The following is a 26,900-nucleotide window of genomic DNA, read 5'->3' on the forward strand; positions in this document are numbered from 1 at the left end:
TATGTTTCAGTGTAGAGACACCGCATGTGTTGTATGTTTCAGTGTGGAGACACCGCATGTGTTGTATGTTTCATGTGTTGTATGGACACCACATGTGTTGTATGTTTCAGTGTAGAGACACCACATGTGTTGTATGTGTTTCAGTGTAGAGACACCGGATGTGTTGTATGTTTCAGTGTAGAGACACCGCATGTGTTGTATGTTTCAGTGTAGAGACACCGCATGTGTTGTATGTTTCAGTGTAGAGACACCGCATGTGTTGTATGTTTCAGTGTAGAGACACCGCATGTGTTGTATGTTTCAGTGTAGAGACACCGCATGTGTTGTATGTTTCAGTGTGGAGACACCGCATGTGTTGTATGTTTCAGTGTAGAGACACCGCATGTGTTGTATGTTTCAGTGTAGAGACACCGCATGTGTTGTATGTTTCAGTGTGGAGACACCCGCATGTGTTGTATGTTTCAGTGTAGAGACACCACATGTGTTGTATGTTTCAGTGTGGAGACACCGCATGTGTTGTATGTTCAGTGTAGACACCCGCATGTGTTGTATGTTTCAGTGTAGAGACACCGCATGTGTTGTATGTTTCAGTGTAGAGACACCGCATGTGTTGTATGTTTCAGTGTGGAGACACCGCATGTGTTGTATGTTTCAGTGTAGAGACACCGCATGTGTTGTATGTTTCAGTGTAGAGACACCGCATGTGTTGTATGTTTCAGTGTAGAGACACCGCATGTGTTGTATGTTTCAGTGTAGAGACACCGCATGTGTTGTATGTTTCAGTGTGGAGACACCGCATGTGTTGTATGTTTCAGTGTGGAGACACCGCATGTGTTGTATGTTTCAGTGTAGAGACACCGCATGTGTTGTATGTTTCAGTGTGGAGACACGCGCATGTGTTGTATGTTTCAGTGTAGAGACACCACATGTGTTGTATGTTTCAGTGTAGAGACACCGCATGTGTTGTATGTTTTAGTGTGGAGACACCGCATGTGTTGTATGTTTCAGTGTGGAGACACCGCATGTGTTGTATGTTTCAGTGTAGAGACACCGCATGTGTTGTATGTTTCAGTGTGGAGACACCGCATGTGTTGTATGTTTCAGTGTAGAGACACCGCATGTGTTGTATGTTTCAGTGTGGAGACACCGCATGTGTTGTATGTTTTTAGTGTGGAGACACCGCATGTGTTGTATGTTTCAGTGCAGAGACACCCGCATGTGTTGTATGTTTCAGTGTGGAGACACCGCATGTGTTGTATGTTTCAGTGTGGAGACACCGCATGTGTTGTATGTTTCAGTGTGGAGACACCACATGTGTTGTATGTTTCAGTGTGGAGACACCGCATGTGTTGTATGTTTCAGTGTAGACACCGCGATGTGTTGCATGTGTTGTATGTTTCAGTGTAGAGACACCGCATGTGTTGTATGTTTCAGTGTGGAGACACCGGATGTGTTGTATGTTTCAGTGTAGAGACACCGCATGTGTTGTATGTTTCAGTGTAGAGACACCGCATGTGTTGTATGTTTCAGTGTAGAGACACCGCATGTGTTGTATGTTTCAGTGTAGAGACACCGCATGTGTTGTATGTTTCAGTGTAGAGACACCGCATGTGTTGTATGTTTCAGTGTAGAGACACCGCATGTGTTGTATGTTTCAGTGTAGAGACACCGCATGTGTTGTATGTTTCAGTGTGGAGACACCGCATGTGTTGTATGTTTCAGTGTGGAGACACCGCATGTGTTGTATGTTTCAGTGTAGAGACACCGCATGTGTTGTATGTTTCAGTGTGGAGACACCGCATGTGTTGTATGTTTCAGTGTAGAGACACCGCATGTGTTGTATGTTTCAGTGTAGAGACACCGCATGTGTTGTATGTTTCAGTGTAGAGACACCGCATGTGTTGTATGTTTCAGTGTAGAGACACCACATGTGTTGTATGTTTCAGTGTAGAGACACCGCATGTGTTGTATGTTTCAGTGTAGAGACACCGCATGTGTTGTATGTTTCAGTGTGGAGACACCACATGTGTTGTATGTTTCAGTGTGGAGACACCGCATGTGTTGTATGTTTCAGTGTGGAGACACCGTATGTGTTGTATGTTTCAGTGTGTAGACACCGCATGTGTTGTATGTTTCAGTGTAGAGACACCGCATGTGTTGTATGTTTCAGTGTAGAGACACCGCATGTGTTGTATGTTTCAGTGTAGAGACACCGCATGTGTTGTATGTTTCAGTGTAGAGACACCACATGTGTTGTATGTTTCAGTGTAGTAGACACCGTATGTGTTGTATGTTTCAGTGTAGAGACACCGCATGTGTTGTATGTTTCAGTGTAGAGACACCGCATGTGTTGTATGTTTCAGTGTAGAGACACCGCATGTGTTGTATGTTTCAGTGTAGAGGCACCGCATGGGTTGTATGTTTCAGTGTAGAGACATGTCGTTGTGACATTGTTGCGCTTTGACACTTTTGTTTCTTTTGTAGGGCGACAACGCAACAATATTCCTATTAGGATTCAGTACGATATAGCATTTAAAAGCATTTAATTTTATTTTTATTTTATTTTTCTGGGGATTACAACACTGATTTTATCGCATGGTGGGTCACGTTACCCTTTGTAAGACGAAAGAAAACAACTGTGCCGACTGACGTTTTAAGCAATAAGTAGGTCGGTGAGTGTGTCCAGATAACAAGAGGCTATTCTCACGCCGAGACAAATACACAGCAGGCTCAAATGACGTCTGTTTATAAACCCGGGTGTGATATATCTGACACTGTTTCCCTATTTCCTTTGTTTATATACCCGGGCGTGACGGATCTAACACTGCGTGCCCATTACGTCTGTTTATAAACCCGGGTGTGTCGGATCTGACACCGTCCCTGTTACGTCTGTTCATAAGCCCGGGTGTGATGGATCTGACACTGTTTCCTTATTACCTTTGTTTATAAACCCGGGCGTGATGGATCTGACACTGTTTCCCTATTACGTCTGTTTATAAACCCGGGTGTGATGGATCTGACACTGTTTCCCTATTACCTCTGTTTATAAACCCGGGTGTGATGGATCTGACACTGTTTCCCTATTATGTCTGTTTATAAACCCGGGTGTGTCGGATCTGTTACTGTTTCCCTATTACGTCTGTTTATAAACCCGGGTGTGACGGATCTGTTACTGTTTGCCTATTACGTCTGTTTATAAGCCCGAGTGTGACGGATCTAACACTGTTTCCCTATTACGTCTGTTTATAAACCCGGGTGTGATGGATCTGTTACTGTTTCCCTATTACGTGTTTATAAACCCGGGTGTGATGGATCTGACACTGTTTCCCTATTACGTCTGTTTATAAACCCGGGTGTGATGGATCTGACACTGTTTCCCTATTACGTCTGTTTATAAACCCGGGTGTGATGGATCTGACACTGTTTCCCTATTATGTCTGCTTATAAACCCGGGTGTGTCGGATCTGTTACTGTTTCCCTATTACGTGTTTATAAACCCGAATGTGACGGATCTGACACTGTGTGCCCATTACGTCTGTTTATAAGCCCGAGTGTGATGGATCTGACACTGTTTCCCTATTACGTCTGTTTATAAACCCGGTGTGATGGATCTGACACTGTTTCCCTATTACGTCTGTTTATAAACCCGGGTGTGATGGATCTGACACTGTTTCCCTATTACGTCTGTTTATAAACCCGGGTGTGATGGATCTGACACTGTTTCCCTATTACGTCTGTTTATAAACCCGGGTGTGATGGATCTGACACTGTTTGCCTATTACGTCTGTTTATAAACCCGGGTGTGTCGGATCTGTTAACGTTTCCCTATTACGTCCGTTTATAAACCCGGGTGTGACGGATCTGACACTGTTTCACTATTACGTCTGTGTATAAACCAGGATGTGATGGATCTGACACTGCGTGCCCATTACGCCTGTTTATAAACCTGGGTGTGATGGATCTGACACTGTTTCACTATTATGTCTGTGTATAAACCCAGGTGTGACGGATCTGACACTGTGTCCTTATTACGCCTGTTTATAAACCTAGGTGTGATGGATCTGACACTGTGTCCCTATTACATCTGTTTATAAACCCGGGCGTGACGGATCTGACACTGTGTCCCTATTACGTCTGTTTATAAACCCGGGTGTGACGGATCTGACACTGTATCACTATTACGTCTGTGTATAAACCCGGATGTGAGGGATCTGACACTGTGTCCTTATTACGTCTGTTTATAAACCCGGATCACTGTGTCCTTATTACGTCTGTTTATAAACCCGGGCTCGACGGATCTGACACTCTGTCCCTATTGCATCTGTTTATACACCTGGGCGTGACGGATGTGACACTGTTTCCCTATTACGTCTGTTTATAAGCCCGGCTGTGATTGGTCTGACACTGTCCCCATTACGTCTGTTTATAAACCCGATTTAACGATCTGACACTGTGTCCCCATTACGTTTAGTTGCATCATATTTCATTTATGGGTTGACCACGCGGGTGTGGTTCCAACAAGGTGTTTTCACAATCTGGAAAATCTTTTCTCTGATGCTCCCTTATCCAAGGTGGAGGTGACATTAATGACATTGAACATTCAAAAGGTTTTAGTATTATACTATTCCCAAAAAGAAACGCATAACCCGGAAATCTGTTGCGAAAATGTTGTATTTTCATGTATAACTCGTCCACAAATAGAGTTTACTCCATGATTTGTTTCATTAGTTTAGAGGAAGGAAATGTCTATACAACCAAGTGGATAATTTTAGTTAACGGAGACGTTGAGCGCGATGGCGACGACGTACCACGTTCCCGACGTCAGGTCTCCTGGCTCTCAGCCCAATCTCTCGCTACCTGTTCCGTACCGTTTGACCGGATATCCTCCGGAGTCCAGGCACCCATGATGCTGTGCTCTCATCCGTGGCAGTACGACCACGCAAAGGTAGAACCCGGATGTACCGATCTTGGGCTGCAGTGGTGACTCGAGGTCTGCCTGTACGGGGGCTGTCATTTGTTATACCTGTTTGATTGTAACGAGCTGCAAGCCCTGATATCGTGCTCAGACTAACATTCAGACGACTGGTAACAGAAGATTGGTAATCTCCAGCGTGCATTCTTTCTATCGCGATGTTCCGTGTCGCAGCGTCAAGACGTGGCGTAGTGATTTGACCTTGAAACTCCTTCAAAATGAATGCCGATTTCCGAACGTAATGGAATTTTATAGCCAGACAGTCCATGCTCTTTGCTGCACAAATTCAACTGGAAGGTGATCAATGTTGCGTTGTGGCGATGCCTTTTTAATCCTTGTAAGAAATCTCATCAAACTCAACATTTTCAGGTCAAGTCGATCTTTTTACTTGTACAATTGTGTAAAATCATGTTATCAACACTTTTGTTACATATTTTGACGATTGTTTGAACACAATAGGTAATTAATATATTTTTAAAACTACAAAATGCCTATGCGTTTCGTTTTGGGATAGTATATTCAAACCATTTGTGATAGGATTGTATTGATATATAGCATGATCACTTTCGGCAAGTAAGCTGGATAGAAAACATATAAAAGTGTAATCAAAACATGCTTGCGCTCTACTAATATTATTACCCAGTTGTTAACTTCAGTGTATCAACGACACTTACGTTTGCTTGTGGACTGAAAAAATGAACATAAACCTGGTTCTGACCCTTGACTTTGGTAATTTTACTGGATGACACCACCAACAACTCTGAATCCAAATCCGATGCATTGTAAATGTTGGTGTGTCTATTTATTAATGTTTTCTTAAAATAGATATGCAAATATACCAGGCAAGTTCATATCACCTGACACTACTCAAGAGGCCTAGGCAAGTCACAATGACATTCACCGCGGCTGTCTAGCTTCAGTGCTACTTTATTCCTGGTGTGGGGTATCAGGGCAGATTATTGAAACGGTTCAGGAGACTTATGTCCTATCACAAAATACTTGTGTTTGGCTCTCCCGAGAGTTTGACCTAACCTATTGTCGGGGTAAATATCATCACTGTAGGAGAGAACAAGTGAGCGTTTTTCGTAATACTGTAATTTCACATAATATAATCGATAAGGATGAATTGTTTAATACAGTTTGATGTACTGATGTTTGGTGTACTGCAGTCTGTAAACCAATGGAAAAGCGACACTAGTATCCTCTAAGGTTGGGATGACTTTCAGAAAGAAGTACATGCATCTTGTTTTGCATATTTGGCATTATTAATTATTAACGTGTTATTTCTTGAAATGATTCTATGCATCATAAGTTTAGTTGTTTTGCTTCTCAATATTAGTGACTTGGTCGCTCTGACACGAAGAATATCCCTGACTTAGGTCATTCTGCCACAAAACCGGAAAATTCAATAATGAGTTTTGCCTCCATAATTCTGAAAAAATATTTAATGAAACAACATTAAAGTAAAGCATGATGCTACACCACCACGCAAGTCTTACAAATAAAACAATGAGCTATCCCCGGTAGATTTACAGATACCAGTCTTTCGTCTCTCCTGAAAACAAAAAGGGACTTAGGTCGTTTTGCTTCTCAACCCTTCATTATCATGTGATCATAATACGCATTTCTGGACCTTAGTTCTATTTTTGTCTTTCCACCTTTCTTAAAAACACAACTTTTCTTACAGCTACTCCCTGATTAAAACTTCTGTATAAATACATTGTATTTTCTTTTCTTGACAACGGTACAAGAATCGGTATCGAAACGTCGCACTCACTAAATAAAAAAATTTGTTATCCATAAAGAATAGTCTATATTGTACGTCTATACAAACACATTCAAACAAATCAGCGTAATCGATAACTGTGCAACTTTTTCAACACCACTGCAATCAGTGTTCATGATGTCACCCCCAAGTTTATCATGTAGAATATAAAGAGAAGCGACGAAAATATACACACCCGTGTTACACCCTAAGTTTATCATGTAGAATATAAAGAGAAGCGATGAAAATATACATCCCCGTGTTACACCCTAAGTTTATCATGTAGAATATAAAGAGAAGCGACGAAAATATACATCCCCCGTGTTACACCCTAAGTTTATCATGTAGAATATAAAGAGAAGCAACGAAAATATACATCCCCGTGTTACACCCTAAGTTGTATTAAATACACCAGTCATGTCAATTTTTCACGTTAGTGCTTATTTCACTTTTCATATATACTTTGTCAGTAGTTAATTTGCCCACTGAGGAGCAACGTAGAAAGAAATATACTTCGATCAATTGTCATATTTCATTTTGAACCAAAACATAGTAACTTTGTGCACGATTGTTTGTCCTATATTTAACTTGTAGTAATTATGTGGTCTGTACCAACGTCACGATGCATGTCAGTTGTCTTCACATAGTAGTGTAATCTTCTGCGACATGCTGCGAGCACCTGCTGGAGATCGCACAATGTACCTAACATGACAACGGTAGGTATTTACGTCATCCCTGGGATTTGTGTAATGGAACAATAACACCAAGATTTCATGATTCCGGGAACTGACTCGTCTCTATCATCAGCAGTGATGGCTGAATATCCTCATGTTAGCAATAATAATTGTTTTCTACAATAATTCACAATCTTTACTTTTTGCAACTCGTACATTTTCTTCAGAGACCGATTTTTATAATCGATGTTTTCATTTTACAAGTTTCTTTTAAAGACCTTTTTTTGGTTTTGAAATACACTTGACTACCATTCGTAATTATTAACATGGGCAGGGCACTGATTGCACAATCCCGGGTATCACCTTCCCTATCAACCGCTGGGTTTGTGTTGGTGTACAAGTGTTACATTAGCTATGTAACAGCAATACATCCTGGTGTTTAAGTACAAAATGTAAAATTCGATTATGTATTCAATTAAAAACTCACCTCGCATGAATGACTCCATTAAACTCTGTCTGTGAGATGTGCAAGCAGGACGAGTCTGTGTGCATACACTGTTGTCCCTAAAACCTACAATGGTCTTAAGTGCACAGAAATCATGAATATTCATGAGTGGGCGGAACTAGTGGAGGGAGGTTTTAGGGCACCACACACGTGTTAGATCGCGTGATAAGGCTGGTCGAATCAAACATATAGCTGATCAAAAACATGTAGCTGAAAACATGTAGCTAAAAAAACTTGTAGCTAAAACATGTAGCTAAAACATGTAGCTAAAACATGTAGTTAAACATGAAGCTAAAATATGTAGCTAAGAACATGTAGTTAAAAACATGTAGCTAAAATATGTAGTTGAAACATGTAGCTAAAAAATGTAGCTAAAAACATGTAGTTGAAACATGTAGCTAAAATATATAGCTAAACATGTAGCAAAAGATGTAGTTAAAAACATGTAGCTAAAAACATGTAGTTGAAACATGTAGCTAAAACATGTAGCTAAACATGTAGCTAAAAGCATGTAGTTAAAACATGTAGTTAAAACATGTAGCTAAAAACATGTAGCTAAAAAACATGTAGTTAAAAAAAACAAGTAGCTAAAACACATGTAGTTGAAACAAATGGCTAAAATATATAGCTAAACATGTAGCAAAAACATGTAGCTAAAACATGTAGTTAAAACATGTAGCTAAAACATGTAGCTAAACATGTAGCTAAAACATGTAGTTAAAAACATGTAGCTAAAACATGTAGTTGAAAGATGTAGCTAAAACATGTAGTTAAAACATGTAGTTAATCATGTAGTTAAAAACAATGTAGAAACATGTAGTTAAACATGTAGCTAAAAACATGTAGCTAAAACGTAGTTAAAAGCATGTACCTAAAATATGTAGTAAAAACATGTAGCTAAAAACATGTACCTTAAACATGTAGCTAAAACATGTAGTTAGCAAAAACATGTAGTTAAAACATGTAGTTAAAACATGTAGCTAAAACATGTAGCTAAACATGTAGCTAAAACTGTAGTTAAATCATGTAGCTAAAAACAAGTAGTTGAAAGATGTAGCTAAAAATATGTAAAAACATGTAGTTAATCATGTAGTTAAAAACATGTAGTTAAAAACATGTAGTTAAAAACATGTAGTTAAACATGTAGCTAAAAAACATGTAGTTAAACATGTAGCTAAAAATATGTAGTTGAAACATGTAGTTAAACATGTAGCTAAAAACATGTAGTTGAAACATGTAGTTAAAAAAACATGTAGTTAAACATGTAGCTAAAAACATGTAGCTAAAAACATGTAGTTGAAACATGTAGTTAAAAACATGTAGTTAAACATGTAGCTAAAAACATGTAGCTAAAAACGTAGTTAAAAAGCATGTACCTAAAATATGTAGTTGAAACATGTAGCTAAAACATGTACCTTAACATGTAGCTAAAACATGTAGTTAAAAACATGTAGTCTAAACATGTAGTTAAAACATGTAGTTAAAAACATGTAGTTGAAAGATGTAGCTAAAACATGTAGCTAAAAACATGTAGCTAAAAACATGTAGCTAAACATGTAGCTAAAATATATAGCTAAACATGTAGCAAAAACATGTAGTTAAAAACATGTAGCTAAAAACATGTAGTTTAAACATGTAGCTAAAACATGTAGTTAAAAGCATGTACCTAAAAATATGTAGTTGAAACATGTAGCTAAAAACCATGTAGCTAAACATGTAGCTAAAACATGTAGTTAAAAACATGTAGTTAAAAGCATGTACCTACAAAAAAATATGAAGTTGAAAGATGTAGTTGAAACATGTAGCTAAAACATGTAGCTGAAACATGTAGTTAAAATATGTAGATAAACATGTAGCTAAAACATGTAGCTAAAATATGTAGCTAAACATGTAGCAAAAACATGTAGTTAAAAACATGTAGCTAAAAACATGTAGTTGAAACATGTAGCTAAAACATGTAGCTAAACATGTAGCTAAAACATGTAGTTGAACATGTAGCTAAAACATGTAGTTAAACATGTAGCTAAAACATGTAGCTAAAAAACATATAGTTAGCTAAAAACATGTAGTTAAAAAAGCATGAAACATAGTTAAAACATGTAGCTAAAAACATGTAGTTGAAACATGTAGCTAAAACATGTAGCTAAACATGTAGCTAAAAACATGTAGTTAAAACATGTAGCTAAAATATGTAGCTAAACATGTAGCTTAAAACATGTAGCTAAAAACATGTAGCTAAAAACATGTAGTTAAAACATGTAGCTAAAACATGAAGCTAAAAACATGTAGCTAAAACATGTAGCTAAACATGTAGCTAACATATGTAGCTAAACATGTAGCTAAAAACATGTAAAAACCTGATAAGTAAAATTTCAAGGGACTCGCCAAAATTGTTTCCTTATCAGGTATTTTACTTATCCAAACTTATCAAAACCCGGAAATGACAACCATATGCATGTACAATGTACATGTATATGTATTTCCTTCTCTGTAACATAGTTTGCCACCATGTTGTAGCCTGTCATTACACTGTCTCCATCGTCTTGTGATATCTATCACATAACGCCTGACGATTTCTAGGGCTGCTGTTGTGGCATCAAGAGTAGGTGGTAGAGGAGGGGGCACTTCGTCTTCATCTTCGTCGCCACTGAGAAGCTGGGTCCTGGTCCTGGAATCGATCATCTTCTGGACGATGTCTTGCTCACTGGCAGGGCAGCTGGTTACCAAGTCATCATCCACACTGGCATACTGTGCAAGGGTGATGTTGTTAACAACTTAGGGTGGCAAGGGGCACATCATCCTCAGGGTCCCTGTCATCATCGTCTTGGGTGTTGGTCTGGTCAGAGATCTTGAAGCCTGCATATAAGTAGCACTTGTTGATCGTCTGGGGTTGGACGCAGTCCCAAGCCTGTAGTAGATGTTGCATGGCATCAAGGACTGTTATGCTTATGGACTCCTTCTTGTCAATGGCCGTGATGAACTTGGTCATCAGCTGCTTTCTGTAGTGGACTTTTAAGTTGTTGATGACGCCTTGGTCCATCGGCTGAGTCTTGGATGTTGTGTTCGGAGGCAAAAACACAAGTCTGATAGCCTTCAGATTGTCTACATCAGGATGGGCTGGACAGTTGTCAACAATAAGAACAATTCGTCGCCGCTTCCGTTGCATTTTTTCATCCAACTTAACTAGCTAATCTTGGAAAATGCTTGATGTCATCCAAGCCTTTTTATTTGCAGTGTACTCTGTGGGAAGAGACTTAACATTTTTGAAACAGCGAGGATTCATTGCTTTGCCACTTACAAGAAGTGGAACTTTTTCTGTGCCTGTCATATTGGCTGCGACCATGCATGTCAACCTTTCTTTGCTGCGCTTTCCACCGTGACAATGAGTACCTTTAAAGTACAAAGTTTTGTCAGGCAACAATTTATGAAAGATCCCAGTCTCATCTGCATTAAAAATGTCATTGTCATCATATTCTTTAAGTAGAATATCAAGAGTTTTATGCCAAGTTTTCATGCTGTCAGATTCTAAATCAACAGAATTTTTTCTTCACCACAAACTTTTTAGGACAATGCCATAACGTGTTTTGAAGCGCCCTAACCAACCAACTGAGCACTTAAAATCTACATGGCCTAACTGACTTGCAAAGTCCTCAGCTTTTGCCATCAAAAGTGGTCCATATAGCGGGATGTTTTCATTTCTTACATTTTTTAACCATGTCAATAAGGCTTCTTCAACATCTTCAAGCTTGGACAGCCGAGCTCGTTTTCGAGCATTTGAATAACCAGACTGGTGGTAGCATTCCTTAATTTTGTCCGAATTTCTGATCCAGTTGTACAAAGTAGCAGTGGGTATATTGAATGTCTTTGCAACAGCTGACTTTGACACACCATTTTCAATTTCTATAAGTGCAGCGAATTTGTCCTCAATAGACTTTGCCACAAGTTTGCGTTTACCTTTGACAGAACGATCCGATCTCGGTATCCCCCCAGTCAAGCTAGGTCCTTCGCGAGATTGCTCAGAGGGGTAGGGTAGGGGGTGAGGGTATAGAGACGTTGTATAGCATATTTTGGGCTTAAATTGTTTATAGTGCAGTTAAGCTGTACTGTTAGGAATACGGGGCCTAGTAAAGAAAGAAAAATGGTTTAATGGCGGGGCTGGGGTGGGGGTGGGGGTAGGAGCACTGAAGGCACGGTAAAGGTTTTGCCGAGGGTGGCTGTATTAAGGTAGGTATAGAATAATAGGTATGTTGCTTAAATAAGAGTTGGTGAAAGGGTGGGTTGACTTATGGGTGGGGTAGTTGTTTGTAAATCCTAGTTTAGGTTTGAGCTGGGAGCGACAGAGTACTGTATGGTATGGTTGGGGAGAGGGGTGTTATGTTATGGCTATGGTTGAAGTAGCGGCTGTGTGTGAGGTGGGTTGAGGGTGGTTGCTATTGTGTGGGAGAGAGAAACCGGATCGAAATGCTAGGAAGGGGCGCGCGGACGTCGGAAAAGACGGCCGCGCTGGGAAATGTGAATTTGGATCCCTTTTCTAGACAGTGAGGGGAGAGGAGATAGATTTGTTTAGGTTAAGTTTGTATAGAATTTGTTTGGGATGGTCTAAATTTTATCCATTAAGTTTGAGTTTGTGAGGAAAGTAGCTATAGCGTTGAATATGTTGGGTGAGTTGTGTGGATTGAGTAGTAGGTGAATATTGTTGTGGAATTTTCTGGGTATAGAATTGTGTAGCTGGGTAATGTTTGTTTGTTGCAGGTGGCAGTGTGTAAATATATGTTCAATTGTTTCGGGTATTTTACAATGCATGCATAGTCCATCTGTGTTTCTATTTTGTTTATATAGTGGGTGGTTTAGGTTGGTGATGCCGGTGATTAATCTCGTGATAAGTATATTTGTGTGTTTGTTGTTTGAGTAGGAGGGGGTTTTGCTAATAGGTTTGGTTATGATGGATTTGACCCAGGTGGATTTGTTTGTGTTGATGTTGTGTAAATAGTTTTGGTTAAGTATGTGAGATGTAATGAGTTGCTTGGTTTCGGTTTTGGATGTGTGAAAGTTAATGGTTGGAGAGGTTTGTGTGGTGGCTAATTTGGCCGCAGCATCTGCTATGTTATTACCCTGGTTGTGTGTGTGTATGCTGGGATCCACATTAAAGTTATGTTTTTGTTTAATTGTTGTAATGAGTGAGCTTGTAGGATGATGTTGTTTATTAGGTCGTTTCATGATTTTGAATGCTTGTTTTGGAATTGTTTGATAGCACTGAGGGAATCTGTGAGTATTAGGAAGTTGGTAGGGTGCATGTTGGGGATTAGGTGGAGTGCAGTTAGGATAGCTGTTAATTCTGCTGTATTAATATTGGTGTGGTTTGTATAGTGGAGGTTTGTTGCTATATGGGGTGTTTGTTGTACATGTATGCCTATGCCTGTGTTTGTTTGTGCCGATGGATGCGTCTGTGTATATGTGGGTGTGGTGGGGGTGGTTTAAATTAATATGGGTTTGGATGAGATTTGTTTTGGTGGGAATGTCAGTATTTTTAGGGAGGTTTTGAAATGTGTGCTTACCAGGGTGGTGTCTGTGGTGGGTGGGGGTTTGTCGTGAATGTAGTTTGTTATGGGAGGTGTGTGCCGTATGTTGTTTAGCTGTTGTGAGTGAAGCAGATTGTTAAGGTGAGTGAGTAAAGGGGCTTTGCTAGGATTGTTTTTAAATCTTTTGATGGTTGAGTTTTTGGTGTTTGTGTATTTGGTTGTAATTAATTTGTATATTGGGTTATGTTGGGCCCCAGCCCAGTAATTGAGTGCGGTTTGATTAATTCGTGTTTTGATTGAAGGGATGCCTGTAAGTAGGAGAAGAGTGTTATGGGTGGTGCCAGTCCTAGCGCCTAGGGCTTGCTTAAGGGCTTTATATTGGATGGAGTTGAGTTTTTGTATGTTGGTTGGGGAGAGGGAGTGAAGGACCGGGGCAGCATAGTCCAATCTCGACTGGATAATAGTTTCATATATGTTCATAAGTGTTTGTTTGTCGGCACCCCAGTTGGTACCACTGACGGCTCTCATGAGATTTAGATCTTTTTGACAGGAGTTGACCAAATTATTAATATGGGGTGTCCATGTCATGTGGTGGTTGAAAATTACACCTAGGAATTTTGCTTCTTTTTCGAATTTAATTTCTTGGTTGTTAAGGTGTAGTTTGGGTGTATAATTTTGCATTCTTTGATTTTTGAATAAGATGCCCACGGTTTTTTTGACATTTAAATGGAATCCCCATTTTGGGCCCAGTGTTGATATGGTTTAACATTCTTTGAGTTTTGATTGTGGCTTGGTTTCCTGAAGTACAGGATGTCCAAAAAGAGATGTCGTCGGCAAATTTAGCAGTATGAATTTCTGGCCACTTTCCGGAAATATGTCGTTAATCATAAAGTTAAATACTGTTGGGGATATTATGCTCCCCTGGGAGGTTCCATTTTCTAGTGGATAAGAGTCCGAGATGGTGTTTTGAGATTTTACGATTATTTGTCTGTTATTAAGGAATGCATGGATGAAATTTAGAATACGCCCGTGAATGGCATTTTCCTGGAGTTTTTGGATGAGGCCGTTATGCCAAACCATGTCGAAAGCTTTGCTTAAGTCTATAAAAATGGCCAGCGTGTGCTGTTTTTGTGTCTGCGCTACCTTTATATCTTGTTCCAAATGTTAAATGTGATCTAGAGTTTGTCGATTTGGTGTGAAGCCGCTCTGGTCCTGCTTGATTAGATTATGAGTTAAAATTTGGTGTTTTAGTCTATTGTTTACTATAGACTCTCTAAAGTTTTGCATAGGTGGGAAGTTAGTGAGATTGGCCGGAATGAGTCTGGGGAGTTAATGGGTTTCCCTGGCTTTAGGATTGGCACCACCTTTGGCTGTTTTCCAAGTAGAGGGTATGTTACCTGTGGTCCAGATTTGGTTGAATAATGTGAGTGTAAGGTTGAGCATGTTTGGTGGTAGTTGGTTAAGTATGGTGTATGTGATGTTGTCTGGACCAGGGGCTGAGGCTGTGTTTTATGTTTGAGTGCTGCTTTGAGTTCATGAATGTTGATAATTTTGTTTATGGGTAGATGTGTGCGTGGCGGCTCAGGTGAGTATGGGGTTAGATTTTTAATGGTGTTTTGAAAGAGTGGTGGGTAGTTGGTGGAGCTGCTAGTTTCCGAGAAGTGGGCAGCAACTGTGTTGGCTTTTTCTTTATTTGTGGAGAGGTTCGGAAGGTTTGGTTGAATTATTGTTTTGGAATTTCCCTGAATAGCTTTAAATTTTTTCCACATTTTCCTGGAGTTGTGTTGATTTAGCCTCAGGGTTGAGCAAAAAGGCCTCCAATGATACTTTTTTGCTGCCCTGGTGAGTTGTTTAGTGTTATTTCTGAGTTTTTTTTAGCTAAATGTAATTTTGACCGGTCCCTCTTAGACTGGTTGAGGGCCTTTTTTCTTGCCTTTCTGGCGTTAACAATTTCTTGGCTCCACCATGGGACTGTTTTTAGTGCAGGGTTAGTCCGAAAAGTTGGTATGCATTTATTTGTTATGTCGATGATGGTGTTGGTGAGAGAAGTGTTGAATATTTCTGTATCAGTATTGTTTATGTTAGATGAGTCGACTTGTTTGCATAGTTTGGAAAATTTGTTCCAATCTGCTTTGTGTAGGTTATATTTGAGTTCTGTGGGAGGGGTGGGGGTAGTGTTGTGGTTGGTTTGTGTTTGGGGTGCAAGCAGGGTAGATATGGAGATTTTGATGGGGCAGTGGTCACTGCCCCAGGTGTCTGTATGGACCTCCCATAAACAAGATTTAGATAATGTGGGTGTGGTGATTGCTAGGTCAATGGCTGTTGGTGATTGTAGGCGGGATAAGGGGGATCTAGTGGGCTGATTGTCATTTAGTGTAATTAGGTTATTATCGTCTAGCCAGTTGGATAGACGAATGCCGTTATAGTCGGTGTAAGGTTGGTGCCCCATATTGGATGATGAGAGTTAAGGTCTCTGAGGATAAATGTATTGGGCGTTATAAATTTTGATATACTGTCCAAATCTTGAGATGTAAGTTTAATAGAAGGTCTTCTGTAGACGTTTATAAAGGTTAATAATTTATTATTGATTGTTGTTTTGATAGCCAGGACTTCTAAGTTAGTGGTTGGAATGTCGAGTTCTGAGTAATTTAGTTTATCTGATATAGATCCCCAGGCCCCGGCTGGGGTCCTGGGATATTTACTGGCCGAGGTCTATCTTTCCGGATGTAATGGTAGCCTGGGATTTTGAAGGCATGTTTGGGTGATAATTTGGTTTCTTGTAAGAATATTAGTTGGGGAGAGATTTTGTTTTGGGCGATGAGGGCCTTAAGCTCATGCCCGTTTGCTCGGAGGCCGTTGCAATTCCAATGTAAGAGAGCCATGTCCGCCTACACCCCACCACACACACACACCCACCCCCCACCCCCATTAAACCACTTTTTCTTTCTTTACTAGGCCCCGTATTCCTAACAGTACAGCTTAACTGCACTATAAACAATTTAAGCCACGAGGCCACGAGATAATAAGGCGTGGCCACGAGATAATAAGTCGAGGCCACGAGATAATAAGGCGTGGCCACGAGATAATAAGGCGTGGCCACGAGATAATAAGGCGTGGCCACGAGATAATAAGGCGTGGCCACGAGATAATAAGGCGTTGGATAATAAGTCGTGGGCCACGAGATAATAAGTCGAGGCCACGAGATAATAAGGCGTTGGAAAGTCGAGGCCACGAGATAATAACGAGATATAAGTCGTGGCCACGAGATAATAAGTCGTGGCCACGAGATAATAAGTCGAGTCGGGCCACGAGATAATAAGTCGTGGCCACGAGATAATAAGTCAGGCCACGAGATAATAAGTCGCGCCACGAGATAATAAGTCGTGGCCACGAGATAATAAGTCCAGGCCACGAGATAATAAGGCGTTGGAAAATAAGTCGTGGCCACGAGATGATAAGTCGTGGCCACGAGATAATAAGTCGTGGCCACGAGATAATAAGTCGAGGCCACGAGATAATAAGTCGTGGCCACGAGATAATAAGTCGTGGCCACGAGATAATAAGGCGTTGGATAATAAGTCGTGGCCACGAGATAATAAGTCGTGGTCACGAGATAATACGGCGTTGGATAATAAGTCGTGGCCACGAGATAATAAGTCGTGGCCACGAGATACTAAGTCGAGGCCACGAGATAATAAGTCATGGCCACGAGATAATAAGTCGAGGCCACGAGATTATAATTTTTGAGGAGACAGTTTTTGATCAAATAATTGTGGCACTGGCAAGTTTGCCATCATCCTTGGATCCGTCCGTAAAAATGGATCTATGGGTGTTATACCTGGAACGCAATTGGTTGTATTCCTGTTGGAAGGTCAAAGGATTTGTTTCTGACTTTTGAGTTTGGTGAGGGTAAGATTCACGTGTGGTTTTACTATCTGCCACGGTGGGGAAGACAGAAGTCGGTAAGGTGCAATGATATTAAGACCAATGTTAGCTGAAGGTATATGTGGTTGAATTCTGATTACAAGTGCTGGAACCTTCTTGGGAGAAACAGGTTGTCATAGAGATGGTTGAAAACACAATTGTATGCTTGAATGGGACTGATTTGAACGTAATTTAGTTATACTGGAGTGAAAGCTTAATGCGGCGTTGTTCAAGGGGAGGTTCGTTAGCCTCCGTAAAAAGACTGTGTATCGGGGAGGTCCTAAAAGCTCGCAGACTGAGCCTAAGGCCTTGGTTGCGGATAGAATGTAATTTTTCTAAATTGGACAATGTGGAGCCTTAATCTTGTTTATAGCGAATTGGTGATCTGTACAAGCAAAGGAGGGTAGTCTGATCCCCTCCCCACTCAGTATTTGAAACGACTTTCAGAAAATCCAGAGCCTTCAAGCACTTTTGTTACGACGTAACTTGTAATAAAAACGCAACTTGTAATACTTGCAGCAAATTGTAATAAATTTGACGTAAATTGTAATAAAAACGTAAATTGTAATAAAAATTGACGTAACTTGTAATAATTTTAGTTGCGGTAAAATGTAATAAATATCTACGTAAATTGTAATAACAGTTTTAATCACTCGTATATACGCGTGTGTTTGTTATTCTTTGCATTTCATACATCATATAAGCTTGTTAAAACGATAACTCAAGAAAGAAATGATGGATTTTGTTCATATTTGGTACCAAGGTGTATTGGCGAGATTCACCGACACCAGTTATATTGAGTGACCTTGAGATAATTTGCAAGGTCACAGCAACAATCTGAGGGTTTTGCCAATATAAGTGAGTGAGTGAGTTTAGTTTTACGTCGCACTCAGCAATATTCCAGCTATATGGAGGCGGTCTGTAAATAATCGAGTCTGGACCATACAATCCAGTGATCAACAGCATGAGCATCGATCTGCTTAGATGTTAAACTGCACATAAAAGCAATTTGAAACTACAATCGCTTGTTCAAATGAGTGAGTGAGTTTAGTTTTACACCGCTTTTAGCAATATTCCAGCAATATCACGGCGGGGGACACCAGAAATGGGCTTCACACATTGTACCCCATGGGGAATCGAACCCGGGTCTTCGGCGTCACGAGCGAACGCTTTGACCACTAGGCTACCCCACCGCCCCTTGTTCAAATGACTCTACCCCCTTCTGTTTACTGAAAGAACTCGAAAAAGAAATGATGGATTTTGTTCAAATTTGGTACTCAAGGTTTATTGACGAGATTTACCGACACCAGTTGAATTTAGTGGTCACAGCGAAGGTGTAACAGTTTTGCACATGCCAAGCTTGGTAGCCGCAAACTCAGGAAAGAATTAATAGATTTTGATTTTTGATTTGAAGGTGTATTGTCGGGATTCTTCCTACACCAATTGAAGCAAAATATGCAGGAAACATTTTGTATGTTGGTGAAAGTCTGCTTGAATCAAACGTAGATATTAAACTGCACAAAAAGCAATTTGAAACTGCAATCTCTTGTTCAAGTGACTCCTTCTTCATGTTTACTGAAAGAGCTTGTTTTGGAGTCACTACCCACCCCGTTTCAGTTGACGTCATCATAAGGACATAGCTTATCCTAATGTTTTCACTTATTCATACATGATGTCAAGGGTTCAAACTAAATACTGAATGGTCACACAAGTGTCAGCTCTCAATATATTGTATATCTGGACACAATGTTTGTGAAAAATTAAAATGTTGGTGTCCTTGAAAACAGTCCCCGTCTAAACATAAATCAAGCAATCCAAATCTTTGAATGTTGATGATGACGGGAAGTCATCCAATACTATACTGAACATATTTTATATGATATTATCTCAGGGCATACCATTATCCAAGAGGTAGCTCAATTGTGCAGTGGTAAGGCGTCTGCCTATTACGTTGACGGCCCGGGTGCGATTCCCGGTGGAGGCATCTAGGATCGGGTCCCGAGGTGGGCACATTTGCGTAGTATCATTTGACAAAACACTTAGATAGACACCCAGCTGTAAAATGGGTACCCGTGAGGATGTGCTGGCATTGTGAGTGTTTAGTTCATTGCGCCTAACAGGCAGCATGGCTGTATGGTCCCCAGGGAGTTGAAAAAGTATCGGAAAGTACGATAGTGACCCATGATCGGGGATAGTACCCACATTACCCACATGAAATTTTCGATATGAATTTGCTAATGATTCCTTTAAAAAATGGAAGCTTTTCAAACATTAGACATCGAGAATATAGTTAGGCTGACTACTTTTTCAACGCCCCTCGTTACATACTTAAAAGAAAAGAGAACGTCTAAGGGAAAATGCATTTCGGTCTCTGAATACTTCTGAGCTACTTGAATACAAAAAGCAAAGGAATAAAGTAAATAATCTGAAAAGAATAGCCGAGGAAAAAGTTTAACCTAATTTTGATGACCATTTATTTCCTCAGTCTACTCAAGCAGGCGGTTACTGGATGATCTTTAATTTTTTTGTTGAAAGGTACTACTTCATCGGGACCCATTCCCCTCTTGTGACTGATGATTCTGGGATACCTTCAGCTTTTACAAATTTGGATAAAGCTCAAACATTAAATGAATATTGTGTATCTGTTTCAAATGTTAATGATGGCGGCAAGACATGGCCACATGTTAGCCATCACTGTCTTAACAGTATAACAAATGTCATTGTAACCGAAAAGGAGGTAACTGATATGATTCACTCCTTACCCGCAAACAAATCTAGTGGACCTGATGACATTAACATGAGAGTGTTAAAACGAATTTGTACATCTATAGCTGAACCTCTTTGTTTGCTGTATAATATATCACTGAGTGACTGTATTTCCTACAATGTGGAAATGGGTAATGTTACTCCTATTTTGAAAAAAGGAGATACATCCCTCACAACTAATTACAGACCTATTAGTTTATTATCTATCCTGGGGGAAATCCTTGAAAGAATAATGGTAAAGCATGTGCACGACCATTTCCACGAACATAGCATTTTTAGCAAATTCCAGTCAGGTTTACTGCTTGTCATTCTACTTCATCTAAACACATAGACATTTATCATAATATATGCTCAGTCCTAGAAATCAACACCTTTCAAAAGCTTTTTACAGAGCTTGGCATAAAGGTTTATGGCACAAATTAGAAAAGTATGGTGTTCGTGGAAACGTACTTCGTTGGTAAACTAACTATCTATCTGACAGACGACAGTGTCTCTGTTAATCTAACATTGTCAAAAGAAACTAAATGTGTGTTCGTGGAAACGTACTTAGTTGGTTAACTAACTATCTATCTGATAGACGACAGTGTCTCTGTTAATCTAACATTATCCAAAAAAATAAATGTTACTGCAGGGGTTCCTCAAGAGTCTGTCCTTAGTTAATTTGTGTTCCTTGTATATATCAATAATTTACCTGAAAATTTACAAAATATTACAATAATGTTGCCCGATGACACATCAATCGGTGTTGCGGGAAAACATGTAAAATTCACAGAAGCAACTCTCAATTATGATTTAGCCCAATTGAATAAATGGGAAGAAAAGCGGTTAGTTACGTGTAACCCTAAATTTATGCTTTTCAACCATGGACATAGGCCAAAAGTTCCAGACTTTTTCTTCAGTAATGAACATTGAAGTGTGTACATCAACATAAATATCTTAGTGTTAACTTATCGGACAATACAAAGTGGTCTCATCATGTAACTGCTGTACAAGAAAAGGCCACTAAAATAGTTTCCTCATTACGGTAGCTAAAGAACATCCTACTGGGAATATTCTATCAAGCATTATGAAATGTATGCTAGACCTATCTTAGAATATGCTTCTGGGGTCTGGGATAATAGATTATTATCCCGCAGATATTTGTGATAAACTTTAAATGGTTCAGCTTGAAGCAGCAAACATTGCAACCTGTCTGCCAAAAATTCGCTCTAAGAGCTAATTTGTATAGTAAAAATGGTTAATTACCTAAAGATTAGACATACACATTAGGAACTTTGAACATTTTACAAAATTGTTAACATGCAAACCTCTATTTATTTTATACACTTATACACTTATCTACTCAAACTATTTCTTAATACATGATAGTGGCCATACAATTCTTATGTATGATTGGGGTTATTTGGAATAATTACTCCTCCACAATAGAATGTACCAATTCATTTCCATCATTTAATTTTTCAATTATCTGAAAAAATGATAAAATTTCTAAAGATTTTCTGTTTGGTGAAAGGAAGATGAATATTCTACACACTAAGTTAAAACATTCATGTAGTTCTTTAAATGCTGATCTTTTTCGTGTCAATTTATCTGAAAGTAAAGATTACCATTGTGGTGCTCTTGTGGAAGATGCCAATCATTTCTTTCTAATTTGTCCAAAGTATGTCAGCTGCCAGTTTGATTTGATACAAGGCTTTGAAATCCTTAAGGTTAGCTTAGATATAAACACCATTCTGTACAGCAGCCTCAGTCTGCCACAAAATATAAATGAAACTATTTTTAGTCAAGTCCATAAATTCATTGAACGTAGTAAGCGTTTCAATTAATGTTTAATATGTCTTGCCTCTGTTCATTGTTCATTACATGTACTTTTCCATGTTATTGTCGAAAGCGGGCTTTAATAAGTTGAATAACTTGAGCCCAATCCCTTTCAATACTGAATGAAATACATGTATGTTCAAACAAACAAACTTAAATACATGTATAGGGGTGGGGTGGTGGGATGGGGTTATGGTGGGATGGGGTTATGTCGGGTTGGGTGGTGTGTTCTAACGGTTATATCTCAAATACATGTGGAGGGGCTAGGTCTAACGGGTATATCTAACATACAACAATAAAAACTTTCATGTATTTATGACCCTCATTTTCGAACCTTTTATCAGCCTCTTAAAAGGAGCTGCCGATAGGTTTTTAATGAGCTTCGTCCTTCAAGCCTGAAAACCTTTTAATATGATTGAATGAGCCTTTGTCATTTATCAAAAAGGTAGTGAGACTGTGCATTTTTGTAATAGATTTCTAAAATCTATTGACACTATTGGGACGTCGGTTAGTTTTATCAGACATTATTTCACAACATTTCTCATGGTTGGAATATAGGGGACTTTACAGGAGATATATATGAGTGCCCTTGTCATATCATGTTTACAACACAACTGCCTAAATCTTGGTATTTTCGGAACCAGAGAAGGGATATGTCGATATTTAGGTCGTTAGCATAGTATGATATGGTCACGAATATAATTTTGTATTTATTACCGAAGTCTTTAATTGAGGAAATTACGCTATAATCTACTTTCCAACAAAGGCAGGCTCCCCGTCATCGTTGTATTTAGGAGGGGGCTTCTTAGAAGCAACGTGACGTCATAACATTGTTCATGATGTCATGTCACCATGACAAAGTGATATTTTACCTGGTGCATATCGTATGAAAACAAATTTGCCCTCGTAGGTTATAAGCATTTTTGTTATTTTCGTTCTTTGAGGATAATGACACCCGTTGATTTCTTTGTTGTATTTGAGCGGTGAATCTACCCATTAAAATTAAGGTGTCAACTTACATTGTATGCCTTACAGAAAGAAGTTTGACTTTACTTTGATAACGAACACATATGATCGATTCCTTGAAGCAAATGGTGCGATTCACTAGCATTTCTACATTTTGTTTTAAATGCATCAATCAAATACAACAAATGAGTAGACAGATTAACTGCTATGTGGCAATGGAATAACCAGGCGCCAGCTACTCATGATGTCCCTAGCAAATGTAACATAAACTTCCTCTCATAAAAATACAATAATAAGTGGAAATATGATGAAGAAAATAATACGAACCAGGTTAAACTGTGACAGCGCAATATATGAATGTATGATCGAAACATAAATCATAATAAATCACATATATGGTCAAAACATCAAATTAACTTAAAATATGTCATTGCGTCAACATTGAAAATAATTCGAAAAGGAAGAAGAATAAGCGTACTTTTCAAAGCGTAAACAAACAATATCCTGTTAGTTTTGGATATGCTATAAAGAACTTCAAAATGTAATAGAAATAACATAAAATTATTGAAAGCTATTGCTCGTAAAATATGTCCTTGCGTCAACATTGAAATTACTCCATAATGAAAAAACAATTAACTTTAATATTCGAAACATGCACAAATACTCTCTGGCATTTTAAAGACGTGTCACGAATAATTTCATAGCTGGTAGAATTAACATAAAATGATAGACACCATTTGCTTACAAAATTTGAAAATCCGTAATGAAAACGCGTTTGTCACAAACACAACTATTACCCCCGCCACATGTCCGTATCTGAATGTCGAAATAATCCTCTGCGAGACCCTGAAAATTATCCAAAAGTTACCGAAACTGTCATCGGATGCCTTGATACAAAATGCGAACAAATTCAAGCCATTAGTTTTGGAGATATCGCAAGAATACTCCCTGTGACCTTGAACAAATAATCCGAAGGTCACTGAATTCGACTGGCGTTAGAGGATACTCCCAACACATCTTATATATTAATTCTGTCTTGTGTATTCGCACTGAAACGTTTGACATGTGCAAAACAATTTTCACTGTGAACTTAAAATAAGCACAAATTCCCCAAACAATTGGAAGCCCGTCAGTACACCTTGATATAAAATTGGATCAAAATCTATTAATTCTCTCCTGAGTTCGCGGCTACCAAGCTTGGCATGAGCTTTAAGGATGATGTTTTGAGGTAAGAGCCTCAAATGAGGCTCCGAATGATATAAAATTATACTACTAACAAGAATTTTATTTTATCCTCTTGTTTACTCTGTACATGTATCCTTGAGGACACAAGTACCTACCACCACGTGAAGTAGGAAGGAACTTGTAATTGAACTCTTAACTGTCCATGATACTAGCTATTGTAACTTGATGGTATTTATACAATATGTAAGACATGTATGTACTGAATGACACTGATTGAGTGAACACATTAATCATTATCAGTATAATCTCAGTGAGTAAACTCAAATTGAAATCATATTCCACAACATAGTTCAGAATTTCACAGCACCCAGTGACTTAATCCCTTATAACAACACCGGCACAACATCAAGGAGACTATACTGTAACAACCAAATTCTACTTCCCGGGAATACTAGTACCCCATCGTGGCCTAGTGTAAACGCAGCATTACATAAACACTAGCTTTTGACAAATCCGCTGTGCAAGATAAAAGTAATCAATCAATCAGCGTATTATCGGTTAATCCTTTGATCGATGTTTGTTTTCAGGTGATAATTCCTCTTCCTGCACTTCCATGGGCATATTACATAACATGTAATACATTTGTCGCATCAGACCTTATTTTATAATGTTACGTATTTACTGCAGACACGAGAAATGCCAAATGGGAACATTTGTCAGGTAATCTAAGTGGTGTTACCACTAATGGTATCTGTTATAAATTCATTAATATAACAGTCCATGAAGTGAATGATGACAAAGAACATGTGTATGTTTTATATCACCAAACACGAGTTACAGCTAGGGAGTAGTAGTGGCTGTATTAAACTTATGGCCGACACTGTTTTGAGGATACGAACGGAACTTCATTGTTGCATAAGAAATACATATAAGCATTTGCTGGTCACATGCAACGCAAAACACAACATTGCAGATTCTGATACCTTTCGGTATGGACTTACAGAAACTGCAATGCATCAAAAATGCAAATATTAACTTATAAAATTGAAAAATAACGCGATGAAACAACCCCAAACGATTCACTAATTTCACCGCAGCGCTGGGGTGAAAAGTGGTTTCAACAGCTATGCTGCGCTCATAACGCATGCGCAGTGAATAGGTTCGCATGCCCGGATTATAAAGTCGTGAGCAGGAGTAGTCTAATCTTGGTTGTGTACACAAACAAGTAAATAATCTACTAGTTACATAAAAAAGCAACATAAAACAAAAAACACCATGTTGATTGTCATAGACAAAACTCAATGTCTGTTATGTCTGCCTGTCTGCTAATAACACTACACAACTTCAATCATTGACCACTTTGAACTTAACACCTATCGGGCTTATACGCCATAAACAAAGAGCCGGCTGAACGTATGGGCAAATGAACCAGCCAATGAAAGACTTCGTTAGACTTGAGTGCATCCTCAAAGGGGGGTTAAAGGGTTATGGCCCGGGAAAGCGAAATCTGGACCAAACCTCCTCATTTAGGTGTCGCTTTCGCGGGAACGGTCAAGCTACAGTGAACACAGAATTTAGCGTTCCCTGGACTCTCAATACACAAGAAAAACAAAGAAATGTGAGTAGTCGTCTGATACCGTAGTTATGGTAGAAATTTAATAAATACGTTTAACATTAGCAAGCCATGGTGAAGCATACATATTATTTTCAAGCTTGTGTGATAAAACATGGTGAATTATGACTGACGTTTTATTTTGATGAACATTAGTAGCAAGTTTAAACCAAACTGAAATCATTCACTTTTTAATATATACAGAGATAGGAATTCGTCCAGTCTCTTCGTAGAGCATTTAGAATGATGTACTCTTGCATAGTTTCAGGACAGATTTCATGAATAACCTGTGAACATTTTCTAAAATGTCTATATTTGAATGTCCCCACACTTCGCAACCATATAACACGATTGGTAGGATCATGCAGTCAAAACATTTAAACAAACAATCGAGAGGAATGTCGCGATTTCTAGCCTTTGAGGGGATAATAAATACGTCTTTTTATGCTTTACGTCACATGGGCATTATTCCGAGACGAAATCAAGTCTGCATTCATAAACATTTTAAGTACAAAGTCCAAATGAGTTTTACTTTAAAAACATATTTATTCATGACATTGTTATTTAAAAATAGAAAATGTCATAACACTTAATTTAAAGGCACTCAATTCGTTATTCGCATTACATAGTTACAATTTATGATACAGGTCAACTTCCCTCAGATAGTTAACAATGAGATGCCCGCTCACGCCTGAAAACAGATATCAGTGGTACATGAGTATAACAAAGGAGTACATACAAAATATACAACAAGATGACTTAATGATACATCAATTAAATTCTTTACAAAAAATCTTAAAATGAACTTGGATACATTTTAAGAGTAGATATTTTACATGGAAAAGGTTGACGAAACTTTGACAAATTCGGCCATGTAAGGTTCGTTTAAAGGTCACATGCAACGTAAAACACAACTTTGAAGATTCTGATACCTTTCGGTATGGACTTACCGAAACAAATCATCAAAAATGCAAATTCAACTTATAAAGTTGAAATATAACGCGATGAAAAAAACCGCGCGAAATCGTAGTTCAAACGATTCACTAACTTTCCCCCCAGCGCTTGGGGGAATTGAAGTGGTTTCAACAGCTGGGCTGCGCTCATAGCACATGAGCAGGGAAATAGGTTCGCGGAGCTTGGAAGCGGGTTGTCCGGTGAATATTCGGTGAAGACTTTGGTGTGAGATATGTTTCT

Source organism: Haliotis rubra, unplaced genomic scaffold (assembly GCF_003918875.1).
Source record: "Haliotis rubra isolate DU_JTF1 unplaced genomic scaffold, ASM391887v1 Scf246, whole genome shotgun sequence".
Lineage (NCBI taxonomy): Eukaryota > Metazoa > Mollusca > Gastropoda > Lepetellida > Haliotidae > Haliotis > Haliotis rubra.